This window comes from Anguilla anguilla, chromosome 3, assembly GCF_013347855.1.
Source record: "Anguilla anguilla isolate fAngAng1 chromosome 3, fAngAng1.pri, whole genome shotgun sequence".
Taxonomy (NCBI): Eukaryota; Metazoa; Chordata; class Actinopteri; order Anguilliformes; family Anguillidae; genus Anguilla; species Anguilla anguilla.
In genome coordinates, this window is record NC_049203.1 from 41,921,504 (window position 1) to 41,937,742 (window position 16,239).

At 44.5% G+C, this 16,239-nt stretch overlaps 1 protein-coding gene across 1 annotated transcript in view; it reads right to left on the reverse strand.

The window, feature by feature from the left end:
• bcl9 (BCL9 transcription coactivator) overlaps positions 1 to 16,239 on the reverse strand; it is a 123,909-nt gene that overhangs the window by 103,374 nt on the left and 4,296 nt on the right. The gene's annotated exons all lie outside the window — the stretch shown is intronic.

A 16,239-nucleotide genomic window follows, 5' to 3' on the forward strand; every position in this document is an offset into this window, starting at 1 on the left:
GGTGGGCCTGTGGCCTGTACTAAAAATTTCGGCACATCAAACTGAAACCTTCTCTATAAATAGACTGGCTCTTGCTCTGTTTTCCACACCCAAGATCCCAGCACCAGCAGCAGCTACCATCTGTGGCGGCAGCTCATTGGTTGTGCCCGGGAGGTCGAGTTGTCTGCCATGCGTCTGGACCCTTAGGGACGGCAGTTTGCATTGCAGCTTTAACATAATACTTTTCTAGGTCTGTAGTCAATGGTCTACAGGCCAGGAGTCCTTACACCCCAGCCCTGTAGAGCCATTGGCTTTGCTGGGCATTGTTTTCTTTTTAAATTTAGCAACCAGTTTAGACCTAAAAAAAAAAAAAAACTATATTAGAAATTACAACTGGCTGATAATCAGACTGAATTCCCCCAGCAAGTTTGGGCCATGTCCATTGCCACCTCACAAGCCTGGTGTGCAGTAACCATACGCTAACGGTTTGTGGTGCGTGTTTAGCTTCCTATTTCAGCACCCCAGCATGGGGCCCTGGATTGGCTGCTAGCTTGTCTATGTGTCCTGTATTGTGTGAGGTAAAGTATTCTGGCAGATCATTCTGGCTGTAACATCGCTACCCCGTGGCTAGTTTGCAAGCTGAGAACATGAGTGTGCTATTACTGAGCGTGCAGTTTATTTATTCATATTTGTTGTAGAAAGTGGGCGTGGCGAGGCCATTTATGGACATGGCAACAGCAATGCTTTGCGCTTATCAGGTCATCGGTGCAGAGCTCCTTCATCCTACAATCAGGCCCTGATGAAGACTTACACCACACATTGCAAGCACACCTACCAACAACCAAGGTTACCTGCCACTCCTCCAACACCCATGCCAAAATTGTCCCCCAATGCCCAGATAGTGCCATCCCAAGACCACTAAGACATTCCAAATCAGAAGAAGAAATGATTGTGGACAAAATTGAAGAGCTGTATTCCTTCACATCATGCGTGTGGATAACTCCATGGAATTACTCCCTAATAGTTTGACGCAGTGATACAGCACTGTTTGACACAGTACTAAAACACACCCCACTACACAGTGATACAGCACTATTTGAGGCAGTACTAAAACACACTCCACACCCCCTCATGGGCCCTTCAACTTTTCCATGTAGGGCAGCAGTAGGGTGGCCTATCACAAGCGATTACCGCAGTTTAGAAAGAGGCAGCAGTTTCTCTCCCTTAATAGAGACCCGTTCGTCGTTTGACATTTTGCTAACGCGTCACCGTGGTGCCTGGCTGCCAGCTCGAGAGTTCACCGCCCACGCGCCCCCTTTCTACACGCTCGAGATTCGGCACAGGGTCTCCGAGCTCCCACGAAGCCATTGTCGCTTCCCTCTTCCATTAGCCCCGCCGGTCGAACAAACAAACGGAAGAATGGACAAACAAAGAAAACTCCACAGCCCCCACCCGTTTTCTTTCATATCAGGATGGCACAGGCTCTGAATAGCAAGGTTGGATTTTACCCAATAAAATGGAGGCAGTGAGCTGTATTCTTGTGAACAAAAAGCCTTTCAGCACCTTTTACATCTGTGTTTTTGTCCAGGACACTGTGAAGCCATTACCTTCCCAGCAGTAGAGCAAGCATCCTTTTAACTGGGTAGCACTGACCTCGGAAGCCAGTCGGGGACCGGGGTGGGGTCTTGAAGGGTCCGGATGGTGTATGAGCTGTTGATGAACACGTTTGTGAGTGGCACTGCCCACATAGGGGTTGTCAATCAGTGAAATGTTTGAGCCAATCAAAAGAGTGCTATCCACAACAAAAATGGTATTTTGTTCAATTCACTGAGCCACTGACTGGATATGATGGCTCCATTCATTTCTGCGTTAGTGATGCCTTGGACCCCCACCACAAAAATAAGCCTGGTACCCAATCACTTCTGCGTCTGTCCACAGCGAGTAGCAGACACAGCACAGCCAAAGGCCCAGACAGCTGCCATTCTTCTACCATAGACCAACCCCCTGCTCTACCCAATTAAGCAGAAAGACACAAACTGCACGCTCCTCGTGGGGATGCGCAGCACCTGCAGTCACACATGGAGGTCAGACCGGGGTCACAGGCTTGTGCAGCCAGTGCAGCAGAGGGAGTGCGCTACGCAGCTGCGTGTGCGTCCTCTAAGGGACCGACACCAGCACAGCTCCGCAGCTGCAGCTTCATCTGCTAGAATGAACACCGGTCTGACCAGGCATAACAGGAGTGCACATGCACAGCTGCACACACATACGCACAGATGCAGACCCGCACACACACAGACACACACACAAACACACACACACATATACACACAAATGCACACACACACACACACACACAAATACATACACACACACATGCGCGCATGAACACACATCAATATGCACATAAATATACACAAATATACACACGCACACACACACACACATACACATAAATGTACAGAAATGCACACACGCACACACATGAATATATGTAAACACACACGAGCGCACACACGCACGCACACACAGACACACAAATACACACACACAAAAATACACACACATAGGCTGAGAGTATCGGAGGATGAGTCACACTGAAGCCCCCGAATGAGGTGATGGCTGCTGCACATCATGCAGGTGCACTCCCCCGCTGGTGTCGTCCTCTTCACTCACCATTTTCAATGCGCCCTCAAAAACTCAGCCAACATCTGTGTACACAGTCCTCTGCAACATTTAGCAGCACTCCTCTATCTGGGACTGTGATTTCACTCTCTGTCCCCGGCCTCCAGACCCTACCCTCGTACAGTGTGGATGGCCAACACTAACAGAAGCCCCTCCTAGAACAGTGGATGCCACTGCTTTCCAGCTTCCCAAATTTCAGCAGTGCTCATAACACGCCCCTCCCCCCCCCCCCCAACCCGGCCCACGCCTGCCCTCGTCTTCACAGCATAACGTCATTTTTTCTTGACACAAGGCTTTCCCTCCCATAGCTTATCCCCCCATCTCAAGTTCACATTTAGCAGGACATGCAGTTGTAGATATCTCTATAAGCTAATACACAGTAATAAATCAATGCATAAATTAACATTTCTGGAATGTGAAAAATTCCAGGAAATGGTATATGTTCCGTGAGTGGGTGGTTACTCATTGGCTCTCTGGTTATTCCAAGCTGAAATTGAGATTGTGCTGCATTATCAGCTGCTGGTCCTTCTCCATTTCATCCTTTGTCAGGGAAAATAAATTCTTTACATTTAGAGAAAATTTACCAAAATGCGTTTTTCTCGTTCTTCAAATGTTTCATTCAGCAAAGGGGGAAGTGTGTCTCAGTTTGCTCCCCTCCTGTATTACTGGGCAACATTTATCGTCTTCTTTTTTTAGTAACAAGTTTTTTTTTTTGTCTTGCCTTCTTCCAAGGGTGTGGTGTCTCTTTCCCTCTCCCTCCCTCCCTCCCTCTCTCTCTCTCTCTCTCTCTCTCGCCCTCTCTCTCCTCTCTACCATTCTGTGGGTTTTTTAAATGCCTCTGGGTGAGCAGCTTGTGCCCCTCTTCAACAGGAGAACAGCAGCAAGGACTTAATGTTTTGGAGCCTGAGTGGTTGCAGTTTCACTGCACACAGAACCAGAATGATTTATGAGTGTAGCTTTTTCATTTAAAAAAAAAAAAAAAACTTCAGCTCCTTCTGTGTAAAGAAGACAAGTAAGAAACACACCAAATGGTATGATTACTCCAGAGTTTGGCGTTTCAGCTTTTAGAACAAGGTTAGACGTGTGTGCCCTGTCTGGACCAAAGGACCAATTGCCTAAATTGTCAGGACAGACTGCCGGCTACCTGTAGTCATCAAATTAACGCTTTCTTCACTGACCCTCTCAAGAGATGAAAGCATGTGAATTTATTGGCCCTGCACATAAATGATAAGTACTGCGGTGAATAATGAATGATTCCTAATGCTCTGTTCGACTGCACTGGCCCATACTACGCACTGAGGCTCCACCCCTTTCACCGCCTGCTCACACACACTCTAGCACCTGGACTGAGCCACTTGGGACCAGAAGTGGAAAATCCAGGTTCAGAAAGTAAAAGTCTTCCCCAGTATTTCATTCTAATCACCAGTATCTGCTAATTAGCACAATTCTGTCGCCAAGGAAGTGGAAATAATGACTGAAATTAGCTGGCTGAGTTCATGGATGGAAGAAACACATGGCAGGACTTTTACTTTCTGACCCCTGGACTTTCCACCCCTGCCTGAGATAAACCTGCAGGCTGTCCCATCACATTAGCAACTCCGTGAATCTGGCACCACTCGCATCAGTAACACAGAGTTTATTACAGTTTATATCAATAGCAATGAGTTTATTAAGGCTAATATCTGTAACGCTTTTAGTTCATTATGGCTCATATCAGTAACACTGTTAGTTTTTTTACAGCTCACATCAGTAACACTGTTAATTACAGTTCATATCAGTAACACTGCGACTTTATTACAGAGAATATCCATAACACAAGTTTATCTTTCACAGCTTTAATTATTAAGGCAGTCATCACCTCTAGCCACCAACATACAAATCTCACCCTCCCACTGCAACTTCAACTTGTGATGTAACGCATCGACAGCAACATGCAAAACCAAAGCAGACTTCATTACAACATCAGCAATGCAGCAGTCAACAACCCAGGGTTTGTAACCAAGGAGTTTTATGTTCAAATCCCAGATAAGATTCATTAGCATTCGTCCTTTGAGCAAACTATTCAAACTGACTGGCTTAAATTAACATATAAATGTAAAACTGGATAGTCCATTACATATCACTGTAACGTATTAGGTCAGCTCATAATAAGCTAATAAATATCATTAAATAATCATCTAGGTAGCACAAAGAAGGTTCATTTACAACATGTTAATAATGAATTAATAACACACTAATGACATGCACTTATGGTACACTGTCAATCTTAACTGTTTCTACAGGTTATTGTCTTTACCGCACAGGCCAAGAACCAATAAGACTAAGGTGAAAATGTGGTAACATGACAATGTTGTAGTTTTGAGACAATCCCCATAGAGTGCTTGGCTCCTACCACACAAACAATTACCCTGAAATAAAGCTGTATCTCCGCTACAATGATATTTTATAAATTAGTTGCAGCACAATTTCTTTGTTATTAATGCACCATGAAATAAAATGTGGTCCAGGCTTCCAGCTACTGTGATATGGACTAACACGCTGTTGTCATTCCTGGTTTTCACACATGAGGACGGGCCCCAGAGACCACTCAGTGTTCGTCGAGCAGCTCAAACATGACACGGCTCATCTAACGATTCGTTGTCTTCCTGGAGAAGACCATGTCTGATGTTTGCAATGTACTCAGCTCTCTCAGGGACAAATATAATTCACAACCACAATCATGACCATTCCCTTTGAGAGTGATGCAATCAACAACCACAGCATGAGTATTCACCCATGGGAACAGAGTCTAAAATAACCTTAAAATATCCCCTCCCCTTTGGTAGAAGGGAGCAATTAATTAGCCTTTCTTAATCAGGAAGTTTCATCTTTACCTGTAAAAAAAGTCAAAAATGTGAAATAAACTGATGTGAAACAAGGTGAACCGAAGCATAAACACCAAAAGCTGCCTATGGGGAAAAATTCAGCATGTGTTTCAGTATGTTTATGTCCAATGAGCAAAATGTCATGTCAGAATTTTGGGTTCCATTTTTTTCTTTTTCAGAGATGCAGTGTCTCCTTGGAAACTCCAATCACAGCCCACAGTGTCAGCACCTTCATCAAGAATAACATTAACTCTTGAGCTGTGCTGCGGGAGGCTGCCGCAGTGACAGCTCATATTACATCAGTATTGGGCCCTATCTGGCCCAGTGTGTGGGGCCCCCAGGCCTCAGAGAACCCCAGTCTGAAACAAACAGGCTTTGCCTTCAATTCCCTCAGCATTCCTACACATTAATAAGCTCCCCTACTGGTAACAGCATTACCAAACCAGTGCAGCAGGCAGCCTGGTGGGAGTATATGGCATAGGGTCCACAGATAAAGTATGTGCAGAGGAAGGGGAGAGGGTGAAGCCAGAATAAATGCACCCCAGTGGTTATCTGTGCAGCACAGACGTGCTGATAGCCCCGCCTATATATAGAAGAAGCGGAATTATCACCATCCTTCCAGGAGCCTCCATGGACCAATAAGCACCAGTCAAGTTGGATGATTCTGAATTCATCACCCCCCCAACCCCCATCTGCTTTTATAACACATCTTATATCAGGCCAATGGGACTGCTGATGACTCACCTCCCCAGTGCCACAGAAACACTGCCCACACACACATATACACACACACACAAGTGAACACACACACACACACATGGTCACACAGACACATACACACTCAGGTGCATGCGTGCACACACACACACTCACACTCATGCACACGCACACACAGACACACACACACTCACATGCATACATGCACACACACACACACACACACACATACACACGCTCACGCCCATTTGCACCCACACATATGTAAACACACACATATATACATACTCATGCACACACACAGACTCACACTGCCCAAGCATACGTACAGACACATCCACACATAGAGACACACACATACAAACACAGGCACACACACACTCATGTGTATGGATGCGCGCACACATACATACTCAAACACAGACCCACCCACATGCGCACAAGCACACACACACACACACACACACACACTCATGTGCATGCAAACATGCACACACACAAATATACTCAGATACATACACACAGAGGCGCACATACAAGCACACACACATGTACAGAGACACTCACAGACTAACATGCACAAGAATGTGCGCACACACACATACATGTGGACACACACGCACACACACTCACACACTATAAAATCCTAACATGTCCCTGTGTGTCCTTTCACTTCCCGCACCAAATTCACAACTAGGCAGGAATTTTTAAAAAAAGACAGCAGGCACATGTAAGAAATTATCACTCTCATGCATTTCTCTCTCTCTCTCTCTCCCTCCCTCACTCTCTCTCTCTCTCTCTCTCTCTCTCTCTCTCTCACTCTCACTCCCTGCTCGTATTTCTAAAATCAGAACCATATTCAATTTGTGGAATAGGTCCATACTAAAAAAGCAGAAAGTAAAATGAGAGACAGGCTGCAATGGACATTTGGGGTCCTATGTGAATAAATAAAATTTTGAAAAGCAAGAATATAAATGCACAACCATATTTCTTTGTGCAACACCAACAGAAAATACAGGCTGTGAATTCCCCCCAGCAGTGCACTGCCCAAATTTCAGCAGGCTTGTGTTTTCTGGGGCTTTCTCTTTGGGTGATTCACATCTTCCTCTGAAATTGAGTAATGGAACACAGCAAAAGCTCTCTGCGAAAACAACACAGGCTTGGGACATTTTATGCACTTTGAGATGCAATACAAATCTTCACTTGTGTCCATCACAACAATGATTTCTTATTTTTATGTATTATTTTTTTCTAGTGCACTCTTGTGCCACACACTCACACACACACACATACTTGAAAACATAAGTTATATACATTTAAAAAGGTTGTTTTAAGTCAATAATTCCGCAAAATTCCACAAGAAGGGTCATACACAATTCCAGTTTGACTCACTGTATGTAGAGGATTCCTCACCCATGCTGAGAGCATCTCTGTCAGGAAAACGTGTGAATCTGTGTCACTGCGCATGCTGACCAGGGTGTGCTGGCACCAAGGACCAAAACAAATTGTCCAGCGCCAGAAATCAGCAGGCACATAAGAAATACCCTTGTTAGGTTAGAGCTGTTTTCCAAATTACCTTATTTTATCTATTAGCCCTTGAAAGACTAAAGATACTATAGGCAACTAGCTCTACAAATCTAAATGTACATCAACGACATCTAGTGTCTCTATAACTATGAAAATACACTGTGCTGTGACTGGGGTACTGATGGTAGAAAGAGAGATAATATCAAACTGGTTGTGTCTGATTTGAAACAAATCTGTAGCACATCCCTCAGTATTTGTATCTGCCATTGAGCTAGTTAACACACTGCAGCAAGCATACTGAATCAGCAGAAAAAACAGCAAGGACATTGGGAAATGTAGTTCCCTTTTGAGACTAAACAGCAATGTGCATCACAATGTACTGTATTTCTCTTGTTTTGTTTTTTGTTTAAAAAAACAATAAATACTGACAATAGCAGCCATACCGTCTCTCCCGGTATTAAACTATACAGTCCTGGTCTGAGACAGAGTTTACACGTGTCACCGTCGCGCACACACTGTGCTGACCTTAAACATGCAGAAAATGCCAATGTCTGGTGAGAGGAACCAACTGAGCAACAACGCGGGATCCACTATGGTTTCACACAATCACTGTTTTCTTTGCATGTTGAGAGACCTGACGTGCAACAGGAACAAGAGAGATGATATTTCCCCTCTATGATAGCTGTACAGGGAGGGACTGCCGGATTGCTTTGATTCCATCATCACCCTTAACCAGCTTTTGATTGTTCTGCCACAATTAACAAGCCTGGAAATTTGGATTTGAAGAGTCACCCTACGGAGGCTGACTGCATCTGAACGCGACAACTTCGTCTTTCAGCCCTTCTCATAAAATCACCTTCGTAAATACGAAAGAATAAACAAAAACATGACTTTAGGAGAGGTCTTTACTGTGAAGGCCCTTTAGGGATGTTATCAGTTTATTCACACTGGCCCTCGAAGGGACGCCACAGAGCACACTAGTTTTTCTTTTCACCATCGAATCAGAAAACAATTCAGACTGAATAAATAAGGTAAGGTAAGTTAAATATGTAATCGGTCACTTTAATGGATGGAATAAGTGCTTAGTAACAACAAAAACCTACACGACCTGCAACTCTCTAATGGCAAGAGCGAATACCACTGGTGTAAACGTAAGTCCTTCACCCATTTGCAATTCACTTGCAATTGAAAAACTAGATCAAAGGTTAGAGCTGCTCTTGGAAACTGTCTGCCAGGTTCTGAACCATATATCTGGGTCTGAGAGAGGTCTGATTATCTAAGCTAGTAACTGGTACAGTGTTTGCTCATCTGTAGCAGAGCCAATACACAGGTTAGTATTCTCTTTAGTGGCTTACAGGCCATTCAACAGGAGGTACATCATTCATATGCACATTACAAAGAATCTTTGGAAAGCTTTAGAACCCAAGAGACTTGTTAAAGTGGAATTTTGTGACTCAAGAATGCTGCAAAGCTGAGTTTTTTATTTTACATTGAGGAGAAAGAAATCCCCTCTTGAACTCACCAGACAAGCAAGCGACATCTTTCACGGTACTGCTCATACAATCTGCCATATTCTGACACAAAACACTCCACAGAATTGAGACCTACAATCTTATCAACATAATCCACAGAGTACTCTTTAAAGGAGTCTGTCTGTTTCTGACCCAAACCTTCCACAGTACGACTGTTGTAGACAGACCATCGGGTTCTGACCCACATGGAGCTGTCTCACTATGTAAAAATTCAGCAAAAAATATATCTGAATAAACTGAAATACATGAAGTCACAAAGACCTGCACTGAATTAGTACTTTATTGGGTCTCAAATCCCACTACCAGCACAGAAATTCAAAAACCGCATTAGCAGGTAGAGCAATGAAAGTGCTCCATTCACTTGTTCTCATTCACTCCTCCTCTGGTCTTGCTGCCATGTGTTGGCGGAGATTTCTGTGTGAGAGAGTTCAGTCATCCCTCTCTGAACTTTCAGAGGGCAAGCCTACATATTCAGTCTTCCCTTACTTTCTCACTGTCCTGCTGAGGCTGAAAATGTGGCATTTCTCCAGAGCTTCCACTCCACAAGAGCGGGTGAGAGAGAGAGAGAGAGAGAGAGAGAGAGAGAGAGAGAGAGAGACTGTCTGTTAATTCAGCCCCCAGTCTGAAGTCTGACTGCAGAAAGGCTAAGGAACACAGGGGAGAGTAAAGCTCACTCTTTCTACAGACAATGAAAGCGGAACCTCCACCTCTTTCGTAGTCCAAAGGGAATGTTCCGGAATGGTGCGGCTGGTTGACGGGAGTAACATTCTGAAAACAGCTGAGCCAAACAACCTCGGCCTCACCACCTCCAGAGGCCCTGTCTGAGGAAGAATGTCTTTGTGCCGGATCAATTTCATTTAACCCTCTCCCAAGTGGACATGCACAACATCCTACGCAGTGCAAAATAATATCGGTCTGCATACCACTTTATACATGTCAAAGTGCAAAGCTTATTTGTTCTTCATAAGAGTGCAATGTACATTCATCCATAATGTACTATTCATCCATACAGCTCAATATTTTCTCAGCCATTCAAGCTTGCTCAGGGATACACTGGTTAAGCCCCACAGGATTTGAAGCTGCTGGTTTAACGATGGGAGAATGAGGCTTACTGAACGCCATTCAGGGTGGAGCTACCAATCAGAGGCTTCCACAAACCAATCGATTGGATTTGGTCTACAAAACAAATCACTACGATTGGCAGAAACAGATGAGTCATTGAAAAACATGTGTTGACTCAACCCATTCTACAGTTTGAATCCATCCATAATGCAGTTTGTGAATCTAACACTATACATTGCAGCCTAACACTGCACACTACAATCTAATACTATACACTACAGCCTAACATTATACACTACAGCTTAACACTGCACACAAAAGTCTAATACTATACACTACAGCTGAACAATATACACTACAGTTTAACACTGTATACTACAACCTATCACCACACACTACAGTCTAAGAAAAGAGAAAGAAAGCAAGATCAGGAGAATGAGAAGGAGGAGGAGATTTCCAAGAACATCCACACAAGGCAGTTCATAAAAGGACTACAAAGACCAAAGGCTTCTTTGGCTAGATCAGGTGACCTAGTTCTAGGCTCCAGGGTTGGGTGATCTCTATGCTATCCAGCACGAGGGAACACACGGATACCACTGAATATAATCTATTCCTTTAAATGACAGTGCTCTCAGATTCAAATTCAAATCCAAATTTCTGATGGGCTCTTGATGCCACCTCCTGCCCATAGTGTCAGCCTGACAGGAACAGACAATTCAGAAATGGCTTCACAATGTATCTGCGAAAGTGTAATCATCCATGGGTCTGACCCAAGGAGTAACTGTAACAACGTGTGCTATTACAGACCAGCCCCTTGCAGCAGCAGAACTAACGCTGCCAAAACACCAAGACCACACCCATCTGCAAACGGGGAGAACATGGCCGCCGGCATTCAGAGCACGAACCGTCAAACTGCACACAAGCGCTCCCTCTCTCTTACATGCCCACAAGCTCTGGTACAGGACACAGCACCTCTGCATCAATTCCATTTTTCATCTGAGTGACATCTTTAACAAAGGCAAGCAGATAGCATTTCCATAGCAACCATTACACCCCCCCCCTCTCCAAAAAAGAAAACAGCCCTTTTCTCACCCTTCTCAAACAGTTTATCCACGCAGCAGGTGAGAGATCACTTCGGCACGTATCGTTTTTACACATTGTGATGCTGTTACGCACGCCTGTCACCGCAGCCAAAGCTATGATGGCGGTTTACAAAGAGCAATCAGAGCAGCTGGAAGTGGGTCACAGTGGTACATACATCCCTATACATCCCTAATCACCTGTGAAGGATAGGTTGGCCCCACCATTCCAAGAGCCAGTGTATTGCCTGAAATGACAGTGAATTCAAATTGCTCATGCACTGCCAATACCAGCGCCTGTTGGAATGGCAATACCCCGACAGCGAAACCACATGACAACATCTGCTAATTAGATTTCTTCATTAAATTTACTGTGAGCTTCCAAACATTCCCTCCACTTCATTTTTTAAAGACTGCCTTGTATGACCAATTTATTTCACATGGGGGAGGGGAAATTAGATCACTATAGAATAAATGGGTTTACTCCACACTCTCAGTATCCAGTATATCTCCCATTTTCCTTTCTCCAACTTTCTCTTCCTCCTTCTCCTGCCTTTTCTCCCTCTTCTGCTCTCTGCTTCTGTCACCGTCTTGCTCTCTCCCTCTGTCACTGTTTCACTCTCTACTTGACTCCTCTTTCTCTGTCTCCCTCTCACTTTCTCTCTCTACCTTCCTCTGTTTCTCTATCCCTCTCCATACCTCACTCCTCCCTCCCTCCCTCCCTCCCTCCCTCCCTCTCTCTCAGCAGCTGGCCCAGTGCTGAAGTAGAGAGACATTTCCAGGGCAGTTGTGGTGTGATTTTCAGGAACTCCGTGTCTCTACGGAGCTGCAGTGTGGGGACTACTCTGGGATTTAGGGCAGCAGATCCATCCTCGGGCTCCAACCATTGCATGGAATTATGGGTAAAAAAATCCAATAAAAACACTTTTGCAGTCTGTGAGAGGTGTGGCGTGGGATAGCTGTATCATCACATGATTCTTTTGTTTCTGAATATGAGTGCACGCGTATGGATGCATTTCAATTTTCATTTTTGTTTTTATTGCCTGGCTCCAAACACCCCTTTCTGCTTAGCTAGGGAAAATTTTCACCAATTTGGCATTAACCAGGGTCAGAAAAAGAGTCAATTCCAGTACAATCTCATCTGTCAATCAACAGGACAGTGGGCATGTCTTGATTATGCAACTGCCAACCCAGGACCATCAACACCAATTGTATGCAGCTGGAGTAGATTTTTGCTGTTGGACTGCAGGTCTGCAGCTGAAGATGAGGTTGGAATCATCTGAAGGCAGAAATCTGTAGCTCAGCCAAATTTTTAGTTTTGTTTTTATGTGTTTTTTTCTTCCTTTAGCAAAACTGTTTGGAGCTTGATTAAACCCTAGGGAGTTTGGCAGAGTAGAAAATCAGTGGTCCAGTAAACAAAAATCATCTCTCATTGACATGCGCACATACAGACATGCACACACGCACGCACACACACACACACACTAACACCTACACACACGCACACGCACACGCACACACACACACACACACACAGTGCCCCCATTATACAGTATATGCACAGAAACTACTCCATAGCCATGGAATCGGTAGTCACTGCCCTTATACTTTCAGTAATTTCCCCTGTATCTACAGTAACTGCAGTTTAGCAGTGAAAGCTTTTAATTGTTCTACTATTGTGCTATTAACAATATTTGTCAAATAAAATGTCATGCAAATAAAGTATTTAAAACTGAGATTGAGATTGAAATAGAGAGAGGATGCATGTGAGTGAATTAGACAGAGAAAGGAAAACAGCACAGAAGTGTGAGAGAGAAACAAGATGAAAGAGAAAGGCTCTCCCAGTTTTTGTTCATCTGTGTGACTGTTTTGATGTTCCACAGCTGAAAATATCCCCCCATCACATGGTAGGGAGCTTTGCATTTCTCCTGCTCCTGCTCACACCAACCACTCCCCCCCCCCCCCCCCCATGTATCATGTGCAGCCCAAAGCGTGCCCTGCCCCATCCCCCATGGCCTGGCATCGGCTTCCTCGTGGCCACACAACTCAGAGGGCAGCACCCCAGGGCAGGCATGCAGTGCCAACACCCAGCAGGACACACCGGGACCCCCAGAGAGCAGCCAAAGGGGCACACGCAGTTTAGATGGTGACGTGCCCTCGACATAAGAATATTAGGCTCCGAAACCCAGCAGCAAGTTCATAAATCTCTCCTCACACTGTTGGCAAGTGCAGAAGAGTTCTTATCTAGAGTTCTGCATTTAAATGCAGTCAGCATGACACATGGACTGTTTCCTTAACACATCATTATCATGCAAAAGTAAGCGAAGGACCCTCTCCAGCCAGAGATCAATAATCCTACCAAATAAATGAATTGTGACTGTTTTTGGCAAGATAGTAAATCCTGCTAAATAGGCTCAGATAACAGACACACAGATGTATGTATTAGTGCATTGTTGTAACACAGGCTGCAGGCTCCACACAGCTCACCTCTAACGAGCACGCGGCTATGGGGGGTAGGGCTGCCGTGTGTTTCGTACCAAAGCCCTCGCCAGCCGCTCCGCACAGCAAGAGATGCCATTAGTCCACTGAACTAAAGACCAAGGTCGCCAGCCAAGGGAACTAATCACACCCTCATTGCGGCTCCGGAGGGTGATGTCACACTGGGTATCAGATGTTCACGTGCTCACTGACCTCTCTGCACTCTGATACAGAGGGATACTCCACAGTATCCACACCACAGAGGCAGTCCTGCCCATAATCTGCATGGAAGACCATTGTTTAAATAAGATTGGCCATCCACATTTCTGCCCCAATTCGCAGATAAATGTCTACTGCTAATTCAACTCTAACAGAGCACATGACTCCAACACAGACCATTTGTGTTCTCCAAGTGTTGATTTAATACCAAACATTTTGCTGAGTTGAACCATGGTTTGGCGTTTGATGCGTATGAGCACAGAAGACAAGCACTTGGTGTGAACTGTAGGCATGCTCACGTGCAATTAGCTTAACTTTACAGGTTCAGCCACTCGTGTTGCCTCCCCAGACATGATGACTGTACCTAAACTCCATCAGCATGTGTAATAACCTGTGAGTATTTCACCCCTTGCCTCCTCATTATTTATAGTTCTGTCTGTTGCTGTGAAGGACACCCAGAGTGACAGTCACAAGGCTGTATAACCACAGTGTGACCACACTTTGACCGCTGGGACAAATGACTAGGATGGCTGCACCTCACCAGACACCAGCGTCCTCCACTGGTCGACTGGGTGCCCACAAGTCCACCTGTTAAGGTGTACATGAAGTGTCTTGCTCCAAGTCACGTCAGCGGTGTGATAATGCGGGATGACATCTCACATTAATCGACAGCAGAGGCAGAGCACTGAAAAATGCAATGGAGGAAAAATGCATTCTTTTAAAAAAATAATCTTCAAAATGTTAAAATTATCAACATGTTACGATGGGGAACTCACAACACTTACGCACCAGTTTGACAAACCAAAGGTTTTCTAAGCATCTGTTTCACATCTGGAGCGAAACAGATGTCTGTAAAACACAATTGTACAATTATTCCACTATTATTAACACATACAGCTATTCTACTATTCCATTCAACTTCCTGTCTGCCAATGATGGAACATCTCTGCATTCGTTCTGCAAACCGGTACCTCAAGCTCGTTCCCATAAAACACACGTCATCGCAAACATTGATTTTAGCGAGCACCGGATGTGGCGGGACATCAATGGAAATCTATTCAGATGTTTTTTTTGTTTTGTATATTGCACCCATTGAGTAGTCCATTGAGACCACCATTTCCCAGAAAAAGACTGCAATTCCATTCATGACACGCCGATAACGGCAGCATATGAAACTCAGTTTCAGGGTTTCGGTTCACCTTAGTCATGCGCGTTAGCGTTGCTGTGTGTGCTCTGCGCCGGTGTCACGTATCTGTTCTAGTCAGACGTGCGCCGTTCGGCTTCTGCCTGTTTCTCTGTGTCTGTGGTCTCTCACTTCTCTCTGTCATGAATACAAATGCGCTTTTTAAACCCGGGAGGACCAGCCCCCCCCGCCCCCCCTCCCCTTCCTGACTTCCCCCTCCTTCCCTTTCCCTAGCCTTGCCTCACTCCAGAGCTAGTAAGTCTGTTATATCCGACTCAAAATGAATTTCCGATTGCTTCACAGGAGACATTAGCCAGGCAAAGCATGACGTCCACATCCACAACTGTTTAAAAAGTTATTAGTCAAGAGACAACAAGAAAGAGAAACTATCATTAAGGGCAGAAACAATCATTCGATGAAAGACACTGCATTGGTTTAATCTCCCTGTTCATTTTGCATGACAAAATTTCACTTGGTAACAGGAATATAATGAAACAATTACGACCAGGCATTTTCATAACCTCACATTAACTAAACTGTCATTTAACTAAATGTATTGTCAAGTGCTTTTGATGTTTGCAGTAGAGGGTTTACTGCGAGTGTAATACAGCCGTAATTTATGCATTAGATATTTGACAACTGTGAAGAATAATCCCATTTATTCTCTTTGAACACTCTCCAGTGAGCCACTACTCCCAATGCAAAGAACCCTACTTCTCAAACTCAATAACTATTGATTTTTATTCCTTCTACTGTTTACTTATAATTGCTAATTATTAGCACACAGTTTTGTATTTCCTACATCTTAAACCCCTGTCTCCACAATAACCACTCAAAGTCTTTTGCCCCTGAAAGTAATACAATTCAAATGCTAATGTGAACTCAAGATGTGTGCTTGGGCAATTATGTGTATGTGT